Here is a 19,232-nt window from a genome sequence, read left to right as displayed (position 1 = left end):
TTTCCACTTGAATGTCAGATATTTCTGTTCATTCTTCTCGTCCAATAAAACATGAAACGTTCACAAAGCGACTGTATTGCAAAATCAACCTTATTTACAATTCAACAATTCATTAAACCTCTATTTTCAGGCACAGGAAATTCTGCCTTTGGAATCAAGAGTTTATATATAAAATATGTATTAGCTTCTGAGTAGAACAGACAACAGCTTAAGGATTATTTCTCCGTTTGCAACTTAAACAATGCTCACAGAGTTCGCAGCGTTTAGAAATTATTATACTAAGATATTCCATTTAGATACAAAAGCCAGTGAAACAAACAAAGATAAGCTGTAATAAATACTCAGTAGCTTCGTGCCGAACTAAACTAAAGAACTATTATTCCGTCCATTTGCCGTTCTAAGAACACCGTAAGACGGACTTATACAGACTGTAGTTTAGATACTGATAAAATTGGGAAACATAGAAACGTGTCCTATATTTTATTTTCGAATGTATTCCTGTTTCAAGCCTTCCGTAAAATATCTAGACTATGTATTTTCGAAAATAGTCTGACTCTATTTTAGCTAAAGTCACATGAACACATTTCATTAGACTATACAGAAGGGTAAAGCGCAACAGTAACGGAACGCCCATCACTTTCCTCGACACGTAAGCTATGAATATGATTATTGGAACCTCGTCTCCGCTCTTTGATCGTGGTCTGCCTGATAGTCAGCTATCACAAACTACTAATTATTCAACTGCATAAATTGGTTGACTTTAGGACAGTTGGGGATCGATCAGGCATCACTTCGAGGCTAGGTTAAGCGTGACCTAACTATAGATAAGATGCAGTTTCCAGAAACCTTGTAAATCGTGATGAATTTGTGGATCACAAGAACAGTCGGAAGCGTGCATAAATCTTATATTAAATCGAAGCTTTCGGTAATCCGACGAATACAGTGGCCCAGGTCAAAGGCGTATCGTGTGAGATTCGGTAGTAATCATGTGTATCAGCTTATTGGCTCAGGTTGGATATATGTATACCGCACAAAAAAAAATGGAGTAGGAAAAACTGCCTATATTGTGGTTCGCTAGCTTTGTACTGTATGGTTAGAATACTCATCCGTTATAAAATTGTTGTTAGTGTACAAACATTTGTCTGTTGACACATGTTGTGAGAGGCATAACTTACGTGCCTCGTACAAAGTTTGTTCATAGACGAAGTGACGTCAAAGCAACGATAACTATTCACAGTAACGAGGCAACTTATAGCGACTTATAGTAGTAACACGAGGGCGTAACAAACTGCCTCTATATTAGCGTCATTAATTATACTACGTACACTGACGTATAATAGTTATAAACGCTGCCAGTTACGTTGATATAAGAGCACGTGGTTGAGAAATATTAGAATATGTTTTATTTTCTTTGGTTGAAAATGTTCGATACAATTTCGCGGCCTTCGTGTCAACACAACCAAACCGAAATACCAACTGAACGTGACATAGCAATGTTCGAATAACTCGGTGTTTATATTCAAACTGGACCAATGTTTACTTTCTGGTAAAATTCGAATATGAAATACGCTGACAAATGAAAATGTAAATCAAGCCACTACGAAAATACTCGCGATCTCGTCTCGCTTCTATTATGTAAAATGCTCAAGAAATGACAATAGCTAACGTATAATATAAAGCATAAAAAGTGAAAAACTAAAACAACGAGTAATATGCTCGGCATACATTTTATTGTATTATCTTGCAGGGTTATTATGATTAAAGCAATAATAATTACCATTAAACGTTAAACGACTCGTAATTTGTGCCGTGTCATTGCACTTTGCGAGATAACGTCGAGAATAGCTCGCAGTACAAAGTAAAGAAGTACAAAAACAATACAAACAACATTAACAATGAGAAAAAGTCCAAATTGCAAGCTTTACAACTTTTTATCCATTACTTATCCTAATCGCAATTCTTTTTCTAACTTTGTAAAATGGGTGTAAAAGTTTCAGATTCAACTTATAAAGAGCTAACAAAGAACCTAAACGCATTTTCACTAAGAACGAAAAATTACTAAGTTTTTGTAGGTTTTGTGAAAATACTTGTGTAGTTATTACACACTTTTTCAACTGATTAAAAAGTTACTGTAATAACAAAATATTATAAATCTCAGACAAGAGATTCAAATTTTACATGGAGAAGTAAAATATTATTTTCGAAGACTTTTGAATAATTATATTAAAAATTAACCCGATAATTCTAATTGGGAAACATGTGAACATTTTACCGGTAAAACAAGGTTGTGATATCGCACTTCGTAGGGCTACGCGACTATGTAGAGATTAATTTCACTATTTTCAAACATATTAAAACTAAGTATGCTTAAAAATGTACATTATAATGTATTACTGCCAAAATCAGCTTTCAAATTTATCTCACTCAGACTTCTGCGAAAAACTTTCAATAAAGCCTAGATTTTAATAAATACTTTCAGAACGTATTAAAGTTTGATTTGAAAATAATTGCTAGGATTTTAAAAGATTAATTGAACTAACTTGTAGTCTCTTGTAATATTATTTGACATAATGTTTATGATGTGCCATTTTATATTTCAAAACGTAGCAGCTGAGTTCAAGACTCATTTTCATCAGAAAAGGGTAATTGAGTGAAAACGTTGCAAGAAGCTTACGCTTTGAATGGAAACTTAATGCTATCTACTTTATTTCGTTCCGAGAATGTTACTGAAATTGCAACTGTTATGTCTCTTGCTTACAAGTTAAATTTACAAGATGAATTTGCGAGTGTATTATTCAAAAGTAATGTAAAAATTTACCTTCTACACAAGAATATAAGACGTATGCTTCTATTGTAACGAGGTGCTCTCCACATCATATTTTCCTTATAGTTAAGTAAGACATATTCTTATTGTACTACCTTTTTGCATAAAAACGTTGTCATTTTGCTAAGGAACAGGCGCATTGTCAGTAAAGTGCACTCTCCGTATTTCCTACCATCTTTATATTCGCAACGAAATAATGTTTAGTGGTCAAGCGTACTTCAACAGTAAGTAGTCGTGACACTAAGGTGCTCTCCGATTTTTCGTGAGACCCTACATTTTAAGGATGTGAGTGGAACGGCGGCCTTCGACGCGCTCACTAAGAAGCGTCGTCGCATAAAATACCAATACTCTCAATACATATAATTCGAGGAAATGTGACGAAATGTTTATTTCGTTTTTACGAGGCGCCACCGCCGGCTCCAAATAAAACGGACGAAATCATTCACAGTTCTGCGAGGTAATGAAAACGTATTTACTCACTTTTTTATGTGCCTTATAAAAGTGATGTGAGTAAAATTACTCGTGTGTATTTGTAGAAACATTTAAAAATATTGAATCGTCTTGTAGCTGAAATTCTGTGAATTTCGTTAGGCCAGACAAAAGAGTTTTGCCAGCTGGAATTCTACTTTTTGTAGCAAATTCCTATAAGATATATTTTCTCATTCTATTAAAACATGGACTTGTATTTCAATCGCGCCTAAAGTCTGTATCAGGATGCTTGAAATGTTTATCTCTATCTACGTCTTCAGATATTTACAGTAGTGAAGCTTGTAGCGTGTATGTTTATACTGAACAAGTAAACTAGCACCAACAACTGGGTAACTACTATTACACCCTTACTTACTAATGGTTATTGATTTTCGACGGAATAGATTTTCAGGTGACGAAATTCGAACAGGAGCGACATTCTATTAAAGTTTAGTAATTATTTCTCAGTCTAAAGGAAATTAAAGCGAGTTTTGCAAACTGGCTCAAAACAATATGTATTATGTATAGGTCTTTATATTCTCTGTAAAGAAGGTGCTGTGACTTCAAAATAAGGTATTAATGGAATATAAAACCTTTATTGGTATAGTTTTTACGCACATGTATAAGACATAACACAAATTAGGAATGCTATATTAGTACAGTGGAAACATACCTATTTATATTTAAACAATTAAATATCAGTCATACGTAAAGCAAACTGAATAGGTTTACAATCTCTCTATTTATATAACCGAAAGTGAAATATGTTTGTTAAAGGACCGCAGACACGAGGGTACACGAGTTTTTATCTTTCTCCTACATAAAGCAAATAATATGTAATTCGTATTTTTTGCTCCAAGGATTCCACTCCACATAAGTGGTTCTGGCAATTTTCAATATATAGGCTCGAGTTGACAACGAAATCTTCGCAGAATTAATAGCAGAACTATTATTATAAGGCTATAGTGACGTACTTTATGTTAAACTCCATATATATTCCGTCAGATTTTTTAAGTAGTAGTAATTCCCCAATTGAATATAGTGGTATTTATTTTGTCAGCTCCCGCTCCATTAAACAAATGTCTGATACACACAACTAATATATGTAACTACTATTTGGACCACTATTTGCAGATCACACAAACATTTGTTTCGTGTGAGAATTGTACACACAACTTAGGCGCGCTGTGGTAGTAACCTGGTGACCTCCTGAGGTATGTACACTACAGACCACCTAAGATATGTCACTAAAGAGCTACAGCTACATCAAATGAATATACCATTGAGAAAAGTCCTGAAATATTTCTTTAGATAGCCAGTAAATGCGACAGTAACTTAAGCGTATGAATTTTTAATGTCATGTCTGTTCTTGGAATAATGAATGTCGTGAAAACACTTTTAAAATACACGAATAATCCAGTAATTATGATACCTTTAATTATATAACTTGGGATTGCGCAATGAATTAATTAACTTTCGTAAGTAACGAATACTTACGCTCATTTGGTTAATGAGCCTGTATAAACTTCGTCTATTACACTAGAGTGCAGTAAAGTTTCAGATTTAGAGAATACTTGTGCAACGAAACTGTTGATAATATGTTTATGAGCCATATAATTACTGACTTTCCTCTAAGGATAGTTGGCGACTTAGCGTTTAAATAAATACTAGTCAATAAGTTTTCAATTCTTGTACAGTTTGTGGACGCCAGCTTAACTACGCTAGAGCAAACAATAGTCTTAAAGAGATCATCGCTATTTATAAAGCTTAGTTCCAATCCAAGCTACGATTATGCAACAGGTTTATTTAAAAAGGAGTGCTCGGACTACTGAATTTTGTTTATCCATCTTGAAAGTTGTTAAAAGCACTAGTGTAACCATTAGTAACCAATTACATTTCCTGCTTGTTTACTGTTCCAACAATAAAACTACAGAGTCCACTCTGCACTTGCATGTGCTCGTACAAGGGATCGTAAGAGGATTTAAGATGACCTACCTATTCACTTTTCCCGGTACACGAGTACTCCATTTTCACAGTGAATTTCCATGGCGATCAGGGGCCTTTGACGTGTCCTAATTACTACCGTCTGCTGTGTAGTGACGCCCACCGGGAGCAACTTACAATGTTGAAGTGTTGTAGTGTGATGTGCATAACAAAACAAACGAGGCGCAGCTTCATCCTCAGTTCTACGTGAGTGGAATCATGACAACAACAAATCTTAGTAAAATCAGCTCAAGGGAATCCAGTGGGGTAAAACGTGACGTATTATTTACTATTTTCTGACGCAAGTTTCTTGTACGCAAAGCTTCATCGCTTTTTGATGCTCGGTTTGACATCATTGTGTTTAAATCTCGCAGCTATATGAACATATAGCCGGGTACGCACGAGTTTAATGGCTTGGTAATTGTGGATCACAGCATGCGCAAAATGTATTCAGCGTGTGTAATTTAATAACCGACAACCTAGTTATTGGTAGTCGAGGCGCTTCTACCTCAATGTTAATTTATCCTTTACGAAGCGGTGTGCGTATACACGAAATACTTACTAATAGTTTTGACGGCATATTATATAATTAGTTACAATTTCCATACATCACCGTTTATTAATTAAACACTAACTGCAAACTAACTTTTAGTGTTGATTACACTCGTCGAACGAAGTAATTTCATTATCTTAAGCTCTCAGCTCCCATTTCGGTGGGAAAAAACCAGCTGCGATAAATATACGAGCAAACAAACTCGTGAAGTCAAATTGAGTTTGGCAGAAACTGGCAAATTCCCTCTGCCAAAGCCTGACGCAAACAATTGGAGAGTAAAGGATACAGTGTGGAATAGTCGGAATATTACAGACATAACGGCTGCTTGTTCTGAGATCTAGAACACATAGCTTTGACTCAAAGATATTGTACATATATACAAACGGCACCATTTGCCTCGACATTGATTTAAATTAATTTAGCCTATAATGCTTATTGTTCAAAATAATTGTTATATTATTCAAAAGCTATGTAGGCTAAACGATATTTGACGCAAAGTCGTTTATATTCGAAAGACATGTACTCGTATTACATCAACTATCAGCTAACTATCTAACCGATATTTCTGTATCTTAAACATTTCTTTTCTACTTTTTGAGCTTAGTTAAATGCTAACCCTACATGAATTAATTAAATAATAACCATAATGTTTTTCTCACACTAAAATACAAAACTTAAATCCAGATCTAAGCCTAAGTCTATAAAGACGAGGCGTAAATATGAAATAAAATACCTATAGCACTAAACATTTGTATATCATAAATCTTGTGATCCCTACAGTTACTTCGACGACTAAGAAAAATAGAGGCAGGCTCTACATGTTTATTGAAAAATTACTTACTTGAGCAAATCTCAACATTCTGCCAAACCAAATACCTAGAGAAAATAATAGAGCATTGCGTGGCATATACGTCTAAAACTTTTGATAAATTATCCAAATGTCAGCTCGAAAAAGGGCTTTATTTGGTTTCTAGGCATTTCAAACCGTCCTGGAATATTGTGCTACCAAAATTGTATATCCAAGGCTTCGCATCCGTTGTTCCGTGAGTGTGGTCGAATCAATTTGCATTGTATATGAACCCGGCTGCTTAAAATGGTAAATGTGTGATGTATTCAATATATGTTTGCGTTGTGTACAATCCCGTACACTGTAGAGCATGACATTTGCACGCTCCGGGCTGTTTCCATTCCCGTGAACTAAGACGCTACTGTTTATAGCGGTTCTAAGAAACTTTACTATTACGTGTCCCAGTACTTTAGGGAAGAAATAAAATGGATCACTATTTGCCCACTTTGTTAGCCTGTTGCAAACCCTTTCAGAAAGTAATACATTAGTTTGATCGAAAAAGTTCGCTTCCATTATTAACACCTTTTCCATATCCACAAAAATATCAAAACAAGAAATAGTTTCCTTTTCTGTACACAATAATTTGAAACTTTTTTAGAACGTCTACTGAGAGTATCTTGTATGTTTAATAATGTATACATTTTTTTAATAGTATCCAGATATAAGAACAATAGTAGATAACTCAGCAATATGTATAATTATGCATGGTCATAACAATTCAATCCACTTAGGCCATGTTTTGTTCAGTTATTATTCAATACAAATGTTTTTATCCGACTATATCTTCAGTACCTAATTAATAAATATTTGGCCTAGTTTTGAGAATTTTCAACAAGTATGAAGTGGCAGCTCGCTGAGAGTCAGAGCGAGGAAAAGGCGGTCGCGAACGACGTAACGTTCAAGCAAGGGCTCACTTGACTTTAATATTTTTCCATTTAATGTGTTTTCTCTCTTCTTTACTTTGTTCTTCATATGACATATTAATGAGAGACATAAAAATTCAACAAAATATAATCCACTTTATTGTTTACGCGTTATTCTATTTTAATTTAACTTCGAGTTGATCCGAGTAATCCTGTTTTAATTAAAAATGGGCTTTATCGCTTGTTTACCGTTCGCACCTGTGTTATAGCGTGCTACAATAACCACCATATATAGCCATGACATAAACGAATTACCTATTACGGAACTTCAAGGGGAACGGACATTCACTACTCCGACCTACGAAGTACAAATACTAACTTATTTTACTTTGGTAAATTAATTATAATATAAAGATTTTTGCGGAAAAATACCATAATAGGCGTTGTTGTTCCACGTGCCATGTAATCATACAGTGTACGAGTAGACAAATAACGGGGTATTAAGTAAGCAGGAAGGTGTACGTATCTTGTAACAAGTGAGCTTCGTAGCTTGATACGATTACACGTGTAATGCTATGGAATCTGCAAGGGAACGTGGAATAAGGCATTGCTAATAATGATCTTGTTTCAGTTATTGCAATCTGCGGAATTGCAATCTACGATCTCTTGGTTGAAATGGATGTATATATTCTGTATAATACTGTATATAATTCATTTACTGGGCTATAATTAAACGTATGTTTTTTCCAGACCTATTGCTCCACTTTCATTAAATTACTAAAGGTTTTTACTGAGTAGTTCCTACGTAAATATTTTTAGAAGCCTCCAACTCACCCTGAAACTTAATTCTTATTTTCTAACAGAAGTTACCGCGTTAACGACACTCGCCTTCGCAAAAGTAAACGTAACGAAAGGGAGAATCGCAGTGAAGTAACGCGACTCACAGTCAAACTTAATGGACTGTATAATATTACACGGTGCGTGATATTGTCAGACTTATACTGAATTTCACATCAACATCCCGCAAGATAAGATCGTGCGCGCAGAACAACTTCATCCAACTAAAATTAATTTAACGCCGTGAATATGCAGATGTACTTAACTCGTGTAGAAATACGTTCACAAAGGCCTTAACTATTATCACATGCTATTTCCACAAAGCATAATTTGAATTCTGAATTTGTCATGAAATCGCGGGAAGAAGTCTACAAACTCACGTACAGAGCGCGTACTTTACATACGGCTTATTTCTTCCTCGATAATTTTGGGAAGTGGTTTCACTTGTAGGAAGCCGTATACTTACTTTTTAGTATTTTTGGTGCTCCTAGTAGAAAATTTATTTTTTAAAGCTTCTCTTTATGTTATATATAGATACTTTACGACATGCTTTCATGGGGAAAAGAAAATCAAGTTTACGCCACAAATCTAAGCCGACAACATTTTATAGGTCGTAAAAACGACATGAGAAATATAGTCTGATAAGCGACGAAATAAATAAAATGTGTATCTCCACAGCTCCGTTCAAAAGTTAAAGTACGGTATACGCAACAGATTAAAGGCAATATAAAGCTTAGCATGAAAGTTAATGTGTTAAACTCGACATGTTTAGAAGGTAAATATTTTTATTAGGTAAAAGGAGGAGCGAAAAGTGTGCTTTATAACGAGAGCTTATCGCTACACCCAAAAGGATAAGTAATTTACGAGGTGCGAGGCTTGAACAGCCAATGGCTAGACCTAACGAACGTGTTGTTCAGTATTATAGTGACTTTATTAAACCACGCTGAACTTGCTTGAACTCGCTTAAATGAGGTTAACAAGAAGTTATGTGGAGCTGAAATTGCCAATGTTTTGTTAGTTAAAATCGAGCCTTTGTACATTTTTTTGTGTAAACAACGTGCCAAAATTCCAGTGAAATTAATAATCTAAACAATAGTAGGAATTTCAGATTGTTCGGATTTATTTGCTTTTATACGTGCTCATAATTCTACGAATCATATAGTATACGCTAGTGTAAGCAAATACGTATGAAAATGTCTAATAATATTGCCAATAAAATAAATATATAGCTTATTATCGAAGCGGACAATAATATTAAATGTTTTGCACGTATTCTACATATGTTATATAGGTATGTAAAGGCAAAGCTTTTAAAAATTAATCAGATTCAGACATGTAGTTCTGTGAATGGAATAAACTTAGGCGGCTATCCAATGATTTCTGGTTTGAGCTGAAGTTGGCGTCAGGTACAAGAATCGTAAACTATTCTGTTTGTACTATAAATAGCTTTTGAAGCGGCTCGGCACTGAAGCCGACAACCTTGTTACCTATTTCTTTAAAATTCAAATCGCGATCCAATGCCAATTTTTTCAAACGACAACTTCATTTATTATTAAAAAGATATGACAGTTTCAGAAATAAAAGATCCGTAATGGACGCTTTGATAAAAATATTTATGAATAAAGCTTTTAGGCAAAATAATATAAAGCAATGTAAATTGTAAACCATTTTTATTATTAAAGATACTGATATCTATATTCATGATTTACGAATGATTAGGTACTATTGGTTCTATTTCGTAGTCTTTGACAATATATTAACAAGATCAAACTAAAGAGCGAAGAAGCACCATTTAATAGTTTTTATTTAAAGCATTAATAACTTTTGCCTTTTCATCGCCATGAAAAATATAATATTCGCATAAAATGCGGTAATCGCATAATTTACTTTTTGATTTAGTCATTCTTACCTAAGTCAAAGTATTATTCCCAGGAGCATCTGAACACAAGTTTATGAACCCGGGCGTACTCAAAGTAGGTTGTAGCGGCACAAGATAAGACATTTGTTATTTGTTTCACAAGGTCGTACGCAACAGTCGCTAAAATAAACGTAACTTGTACACATTCCTTATGAATATAGTATAAACTGCCTAAAGTTAAACCACAGTCTGTGTCAAGTTTGGCCAGCAGCTTTGCTCGAGGGAAATCCGATTTATCAAAAAAAAGATTCAACACCGCAGGGGACGGCGAATTTTCCGGCGTCCAAATCCCATGTCGTTCTTTCGACCATAGGCATACATCTTTATAATGGTAATCAAACAGGTCAAGTTTTATTTTTAAAGCTTTTTTGTTATATTTGACCGACTTTTTACAAAAAAGCCCTAACAGTGAACACGTTGGGGCTCAACATTAATGTATCTTTGTGAACTAAAATCTCTCACTCGAATAACGTTAGCAATGTTTGTTAGCAAAACATATTACTCTAATGAGTACAGACCACTACCAGTCCTCGATAACGCAATCTTAACGAGAAATGATTATACATCATAATTGCGCGGACGTAATTTATGATCGCAGTTAATCGCCTACACTTAGACGTAGGATGTATACAGAAGCGTAAGTGATCCTTCAATTATGAATCATTTCCGAGAGATAATTACATTGTCGACCCTCATCAATATAGCAAAGCGCGTTAATGAACCTTACACGCCATTTGAGAACACGCCACAGAGGTCGTGTCGATAAACCGACATTTTCAACCACTAAAGTGAACAACAAATTGGTGTTCTCAGTGAGAAACTCGAGACTCTTCTCCATTCGTAATTGCCCCACAATTTCTTTGAAGTATTGAACCTAAATACTTCCTTGGGTAATGACGACTCTCGTCTTTTTACAACTTGTTCGATGTTTCTTAATGATTTCAACGTGGTTATAACTTGAACATAACGATTATTATGTACTTGTCAATGAACAACGATAAATTTGACTGCGAACCCTTACGATATTGTACGCATTAGAATTCTAGAATCGTGGCAAGAACAAACTTAGACCGTGACCTTTCGAAAGTAAAGTAAAAAGTACTTATCCTTTCCAGCTTTTGTTACTGAAACCATATCTCAGCAAGAAAAACATATTGATTTTACTTCTTATTCAATAAAGGTAGTTTATAACAAATCCAGCCATACTTAAAGTAAAAATGTTGCGAAGTTACAGAAACACAACCAATGAATATCGAATATACCTACAGGAACCATTATGGATAAATGTAGAAACTCGAAAAGAAGCGAAGAAATCTTGCATTTTGACAATAACTAGCGTCTAGAGTTCAGGCACCTTTCTACCAAAGACTTTTATCCAATTGCTGTTGCGTGTGACAGCCACGAGACAATGTAACACCTACAGAGGCAGACAGTGCGACGGCATTGTTTATTTTGTCACGATTCTCCAGAAATAAATCTATCCCAGAATAGATACACTGTAACTAAAATCTGTAAGCACTAATATATACTTTGTCTCTAAACTTTAAAGAAGTTATCAAGTATATTTAATATCGTCCATCTCAAAGAAACTTTGTCTTTAATGAAAATGAGTGTAACAGAAAAAGTCTAGTTAATCAAAGTTTGTTTAAAGTTGAGAATTTAGGTCACCTTCCAGGGAATGTTACCGTTCCGGGCTAGGTTGACTTTCTCAGCAGTAACTATTGGGTACAGCCGTGAAGGTACAAAGTTTTTCCATTATCGCTTTCTAATTGCAGTAGTTGACTGAACTTTAAAATAATTTCGTATCTATGTCTTGTGTCAAATATTATATATACATAGGATAATAATTTAATTATGAGCAATACGTAGAAATTATTAATTGCCCCGATAATTAGTTTAAATCATACATCCACCAAACCATAGCATATTTAATTCAAACCCATCCGCAAACATTCGAATAAATATTCGCATTTCACTAATATCGTTCAATACCTACACTGGGAGTGTCGATATCAGTTCAGTAATTGTAAAACACGCGAGTATTGTGAAACACAGTATAATTATTGTTAACGAACACAGTATGGTGGGCAATCAACCGTACCACCAGCCATTTCCAATAACATTGTGTAATTGTGCGTCCCACGCTTTGATTTCACAGAAGCAATAAGTGAACTTCACTGTGATTGCGTCCGATGTACCGATGTTGCCAAATGAAGGAAATTTGTACTAATGAAACAATGAATAGAGCAACGTGATATATTCGTTTAGTTACTGTTTCTGTAGTCTGATAACCTAACTCTATACAGGCGATGTTAAAATATAGTCAGAGATCCAAAGTCATGACCAAATTATTTCGTAATGTGAAAATTGCAGTCTTGCGCTCGCCTGTATAATAACTGCTAAAAAAACATGAAATAAAAATGGTTATGTTAATAACCAGTGACATGTTTGACGTGGACAAAATATTGCTATTTTTACCCAGACGAAAAAATCCATTACACGTGAAATCATTAAGGATATTCAATCTTACATGTTTTCAAGAACGTAATGACTTGACAGACTTCTTAGAAATTCAACATTCTCAAGCGCACGCTAAAAGGGTTTCTTTTAAATTCGGGCCGTAGCGGATGGAAGGGGTTAAATGTGTTTTTGCTATGTATCTAGGTATTCAGTGAGTGTGTAAGGCTTTGGCCCTCGTCACGCATAGGACACGTGTCGTAGGCCATCCTCGCTAACCGGGATGACGAGAGAACTAGAATATTAAAGCGCTAAGAGAGATTGGTTCCTAAGTGTCTTGTGTCGCAACTGCTACCTCTGGCTTATGTTACGTGCTTAATCTTGTACAACTTACGTGTAGCAAGCAAATTACTTGAGACACATTATTCTGTGTTTAAAGGGCAGTCAAAAAAATCGTAAAAAAAAATCAAACGCTAATTTAATTGTGAATTGTGAAGTGTTTATAGGATTTTGGATACCTAAATGAGTAATACTTAATCAAATTACAATTTTACTATGCTGTTTTTAAAGTTTAAATCTCCCCTTAATAGAAACGAAAAGCTCTTTTCTAAAAACAAGTAAAGTAGCCACTAGCCAACCACCGGCCACGAAACGCGGTCAAGAATCAATTATAGGCAACCAACGGGCGCTGTATCCACTCGCCTATATTGAATTAGACGACATGTGGATCTATTACATCACGTTCGAGCTCTTTACTAAACTGCTAAGAATTTATAATACAGGGTGGGCCACGGAGTTTTACGAATTTAAAATCGCCATAGCGTTGGAACGGGGGACGGGAGCGGAGCGCGGGAGGTGGGGATCTGTAGCTCGGGCTCGGAAATTTAGTTGCAATGGAGCACTTCACGGGTGAACAGCTGTGTTCTGTGTAAAAAATTATTACAAAAATGCTGATTTGTGCGTTATTTTTCGGCGTTCATTTCGCTCTCACTATGGATGCGTGATTTAAAACAGTGTCCGAGTGAAAGTTTGATTAGGGCGTGAGTCAGAAAGTTCGAGGCTACCGGTTCGACCCTTAATCAGAAACCTAAGGGGCCCGGAAGGACGAAAAGGACAGATGAAAACATACACACAGTCAGAGCTTCCGTACAGACCAGCGAGGGAATTCTGTGACAGTAAATACTGAGCGATTCACAGCCTTGTTGGGCAATTTATTTTTCCCGCAACTGTCAGAATTTCGAGGGTACAATAGTGCGACATGGTTTCAACCAGATAACGCCACTTGCCATACCTCTAACGAGAGTTTGGCGGTAGTAAAGGAGATGTTTGCTGGAAAACTCATTTCGCGCCGAGGTGACTTTCCATGGCCACCGAGGAGTCCGGATTTAACTCCACCAGATTTTTTCCTGTGGGGCTACATGAAAAGTAGAGTCTACAATAATAATCCGACCACGATTGCAAAGTTGAAGGCCAATATCCGCGAAGAACAGGCCGCTATTCCGCGCGCCATGTGCGAACGAGTTTATGTCAATTTGAAGTCGAGATTCGAAGAATGTTTGCAGCGAGATGGTGCGCATCTGGATGGTGTTATTTTTAAGAAATGATTTTCCCAAATGTTAACTTCAATTTAAAAATAAATTGGTTTTAATATTACATTTGGTTTTTTTTTTATGAATTTTTCAAATTCGCAAAACTCCGCGGCCCACCCTGTATGTTGAAACGCAGCACTGCAAGCTTAAAAGCGGATAAAGTCGTAAAAGTTTCCTAACTCAAGTTAACAGCAACTAAATCTTTAACTAGATTTGGCGCTGGACTGAGTGCTTGAGCTTACAAAGTTTAATATATGGTTCTAATGAATAGATTCTGAACCACTATGCAGCATGCAGTATCACTAAGTAACTTGCGCTTGTTCATTAAGAGGGCAATTTCCGCATTTTAATCATGTATCGTCGAGACTTGCGCAAACTTACAAACAATGGATACTAAGAACTGAAACAACTATTATAGATAAACATATTTTTTTGTTCCGCGTGGCAATTTAACTTAAAGTAAGGCGATACACATTGGATCTATAAGTAATTTAGCTAGTCAGAAAAGCCCGCTGTAAGGTCTAATTATACCTATGTACCTCAGATATCTCGACAATTACTCCGAAGTACTTGGAACTGTGTTTAATCAACGTTTGATTAATTAATTCGCCGCTTAGTCACGCGTGACCTAATGACGTCATTAGGCACGTATCGGTGCAAGTAATACACATACATACGTAGGCAAATATGTTTGTATTCCCTTTGGTGAACTCGAGATAAACTCAAATAGATTTGTGCGTAAGATCTGAAGATATTCCCTCTAGTATGCATTCTATTGTTAGTTGAATAGCTATCCCTGCTCCCTGCTCTATTCACTTCTAGTAATATGAAACTGCGTACTTCCCTGAGGCAAAGAGATTAGAGTTGATTAGATCTTTTCCTTTCCGAGGAAAACTAGCGTAACAGGTAGTGACATGAATGGAAAGCCGGGGCTTTGAAAATATTCATAAAGTTTTATAAGACCGCTTTGACTGATTTCATTTAGTAAGAAACTACTTCAAGAATTTATGATTGACAACTAATGTAAATATTTTATATATTTACGGCGCAATAGGTAAGCCTTCTTGATCGTTCACGGATTTTGTGGTTTATGCTAGCGCTCACAAAAATATCACACAAATATTGGAAATCGCACAAGTCACAGCTAAACTACGATATATTTGTGTTCAGAATTTTTGAAACTGAGCACAATATAATATAAAAGTAATATTGACAATAATAGTTGTGAAGATAGCGTTAAGTGCCACTCGCCAGTAAAATAAATAAAAGTAAGTATAGTTCTGAGATTGGATACTTAAGGAGATCTCTTTCCACGCAGATTTATCTATCCCCAGTTAAACAGATAAGCCCTGCTACTTGTTGAGAGCTCTCCGCTTGAACATCAAGTTGAACCGAGCATCAGCAGATTACAATCAAAGACTCGAACAAGGAAAATTTAAGTAATCTTGTGCCTTGATTTTTTGCTAAAACATAGATTGTCCTTAAAGATACTGACTGTTTTGTCATTTCCTACTACGAATAATATAAAACTTAGTTTCTCAAATAGAGCAAACGGAGATATGAACAACTTTTAAAGAAAATTGTGTGAATAAATGTACAATCCACGTGTAGAATTTCGTAAAAGGCAAACGTTCGTGAATCACTACAGATCAAAGGTAAACAAAAGGCTCTCGAGGAACGCGGAGCGCCAGTCAAAACACTCAAGTCAATTTTGTTCACTTTATACAGCCTGCTAATAAACTTCACTCGCAGTCAACAAAATATTTGGCTTCTTTTTATGTTCGACAAGATTTGTTCCGTGATTTTCTGTATATTCATCCTTTGATTACAGGCTCACAAGTAAAGCCCGCCTTGCTAGCCAATTTACGAAGTACGGCTTCAAACCAGATTATGATTACTCGTTTCTTCAGCGAAATATATTTTCATTTATATTCTTCACTATTCACTTGCAATATATTGTATTTTAAACATCTAGTACCATTAGATCGGTTATGGATGAACTTAGTCAAAAATATCTTCAAGTAGGAAGGTACTGAAATTAAAATACGGCATTAAAGACTTTTAATGTATTCTTCTGAATTTTATAAAACGAACGGGAAAGTATTCTAGGAAGCCAGTGCCAAGAAAATCTATAAAAAGTATATAAAAGCGCTATTTATTCTTCTCAGAATTATCGTCCCCATGAAAGTAATTCGAAAACGTAGTCTATATTTTTTCAAGCTACTGGCAAGTCCTGGAAAATGCAATTTCCTTGGGCGAGGGCTATTGGTATTTCTTAGCTTATTTTTCTTCGCACAGGCGAACAAAAAACCCTTTTGAGTAGGCATTTTTCTTTCTGCCGTATTTTTTCCATTCATAAAACACAAATCATTATTTGTATTTTTCAATCCTGTACATTGTTCGCTACGTCTACATTATTTATCTATCAAGTCTATGTATTTCTATACTTAAAAAATCTTACTCTCAGAATCAAAATTACCCATTTAATATTAAGCGAAGTTGAACGATATAATTAAAGAATCAATTAATTATATCTATGTATACAGACGTTTCGGCCCTTGAGACTATCTCTCTTACTTCCCTCCGTGAAAGTTTTAGGTAAGCAACTTCAACTTTCAAAGAACGCTTAATAATAAAACGTTTATTTTAACTTAGTTTTAGTTTTACTTTCTTTATCTCAGTTTTTCTTAGTCTAATGGTCGTGCGCTATTATTGTAAAGTCTGGGATTTGTTTTATTCATAAAAAGGATAACGAAATCTTAACTCAATATTCAGACGTCAGCATTGTAATGAATTTTATATCGAATATGACACATAAAAACAAACAGAAGAAGCCAAGCGCGAAATGTAATGTTATAAGTAACTAAGTAACATTCTAAAGTTGTAACATGTGGATACTAACTGTGGAACTTTTAAAGGAAATACAAGCGTAACAGTTTTTGGTTTTCATACGGAAATAATCGATCAAAAGGTTTATAACCCAGTTACACACTGTTCTGAATTATCTATATCAGATAGGCGGATTCTTACATTACGAAGCCAATACATTACAAAAGAAAGTACTCTCATTTGGTGCGTACTGTGCGTAAAGTATTCCCGCTGGGACCATTCGAGTCGGCACTCAAGGGGTAAATAACGACGAAGATAGCGCCAAAATCTGGTAAGAATCGCGTTCTCTTGTACGAGCTTTCACTCACTATTTATAGATGTATAGACACGGAAAACGTAAGTACCTTTTATACGTTTAGAACCCTTAACGGCTGAAATAAATTACACTAAAGGTAACACGCAAACTAAAGGTAATTCGGATACAAAGGGCGTTTCAACGAAATTAGATGTCTTCCTGAGGGAATAAAGGGCCAAATCATGCCCACAAGTAATTGAGAGGTTTACAGCTCTTAGAAAAGAGAATGTCTTTAGTATTTCACGACGAATGTATTCGGCATCTTTATCGGCAATAGAAGCTTACGATCATATTCAGGTGCGTAAGTTTACGGGTCATTTAACAAGCAAACTTTGAGTACTTATGGTTATTGTTTACGCTTTCCTTAACAGCATGAGAACTTTAGATGTGTATATATTATAATATTAAACCTGCTTAAATTGGTTTAGGTTACAGGTATAATAATATTATATAAGTATATATTAGCCTAACAAGAATTTACCACGACGACAAACACAAAGAGATAATACCCGCGTTCGTAGAATATGTCCCAGTTATTATCCCCTTGTTTATGTATCAAGTTAGCTGGAAACTCATTCGTTATGAACTACCAATATCTATACAAAGTACAGTCACATTATAATTGCAGTTGCCGCACCCACTCTGATTGTACAGTGCACAGGAAACATTCATATGACCTACAAATGGTTCGCAGAAACCGTTTTGCAACGGAGCAATTATTTCTTCGTCTGAAAATTAAAACAAATAATACTGTCGCAAACATGCGAATTTTGTTAAAAGTCGTTTGCTACACAAATTGACTCTCAAACGATATTAATCGACATTGAATGACACATTCATATTAATGCCGATTACTGAGCTCCTTCCGATGTTTTATGACACTCTTAACAAGCTTAATATTAGCCGCTAACGATTAAGTATCCATGATCTCAATTAAGAATGTAAACATTAATCTATCGGCACTTTACCTTACAAGCTATTATACGCAGTTTGAAATATAAGTTATAAACAAGGAACTATGTAGTAGCAAAATTAAGGAAAATACAAGAACATTTTCGCTGTATGTCAATTCTCCAACTTACGCTGCCAATCTTTGCAGCTACTGAAGGTTGAAATATGTTATAAGGTTGTATAAACTTCCTCTTTATCGCGAAGGGACACATCGAATATTCATGCCGTATGTTTAATTTATAGATTCCTGCGCAGATATAAAGTTGAATACCTTTTAGGAGTTACGAGTGTCTAAATATAGACCCTCAATCTATAACCGTTAAAACGCTGGAGAGGATTCGATTACCTTCTCTGTTGGCGCTACGTTTACACGTGTCCCTTTTACCCAACTTACTTAATAGTTTAACATAAGAAAAACTTGACAAGGAACCTAAATTGTTATCATCTTAGGTACTAACAACATTTTTTTATTATGTTCAGCCGCTACGAAACATAAATTAACCTTTTCACCGCCACGGACGTTAAGAGACGTAAAATTGAAAATCGCTCACGACGCCATCGACGTGATAGCACGTCAAAAATATCACTTTTTTATAGTTCAAAATAAACATACAACAATACGTTTCAAGTGTTTTCTTTCTCCTGTTATTATTACCTAAACATATTTATTACATTATTACACAAAGACATATAATAATTAGACAGTTGTACCTGAAAAAAAAACAAAGTAAATCATCATGCAAAATGTATAAATTTAG

This window comes from Anticarsia gemmatalis, chromosome 8 (genome assembly GCF_050436995.1).
Source record: "Anticarsia gemmatalis isolate Benzon Research Colony breed Stoneville strain chromosome 8, ilAntGemm2 primary, whole genome shotgun sequence".
Taxonomy (NCBI): Eukaryota; Metazoa; Arthropoda; class Insecta; order Lepidoptera; family Erebidae; genus Anticarsia; species Anticarsia gemmatalis.
This window is presented reverse-complemented; position numbering follows the sequence as displayed.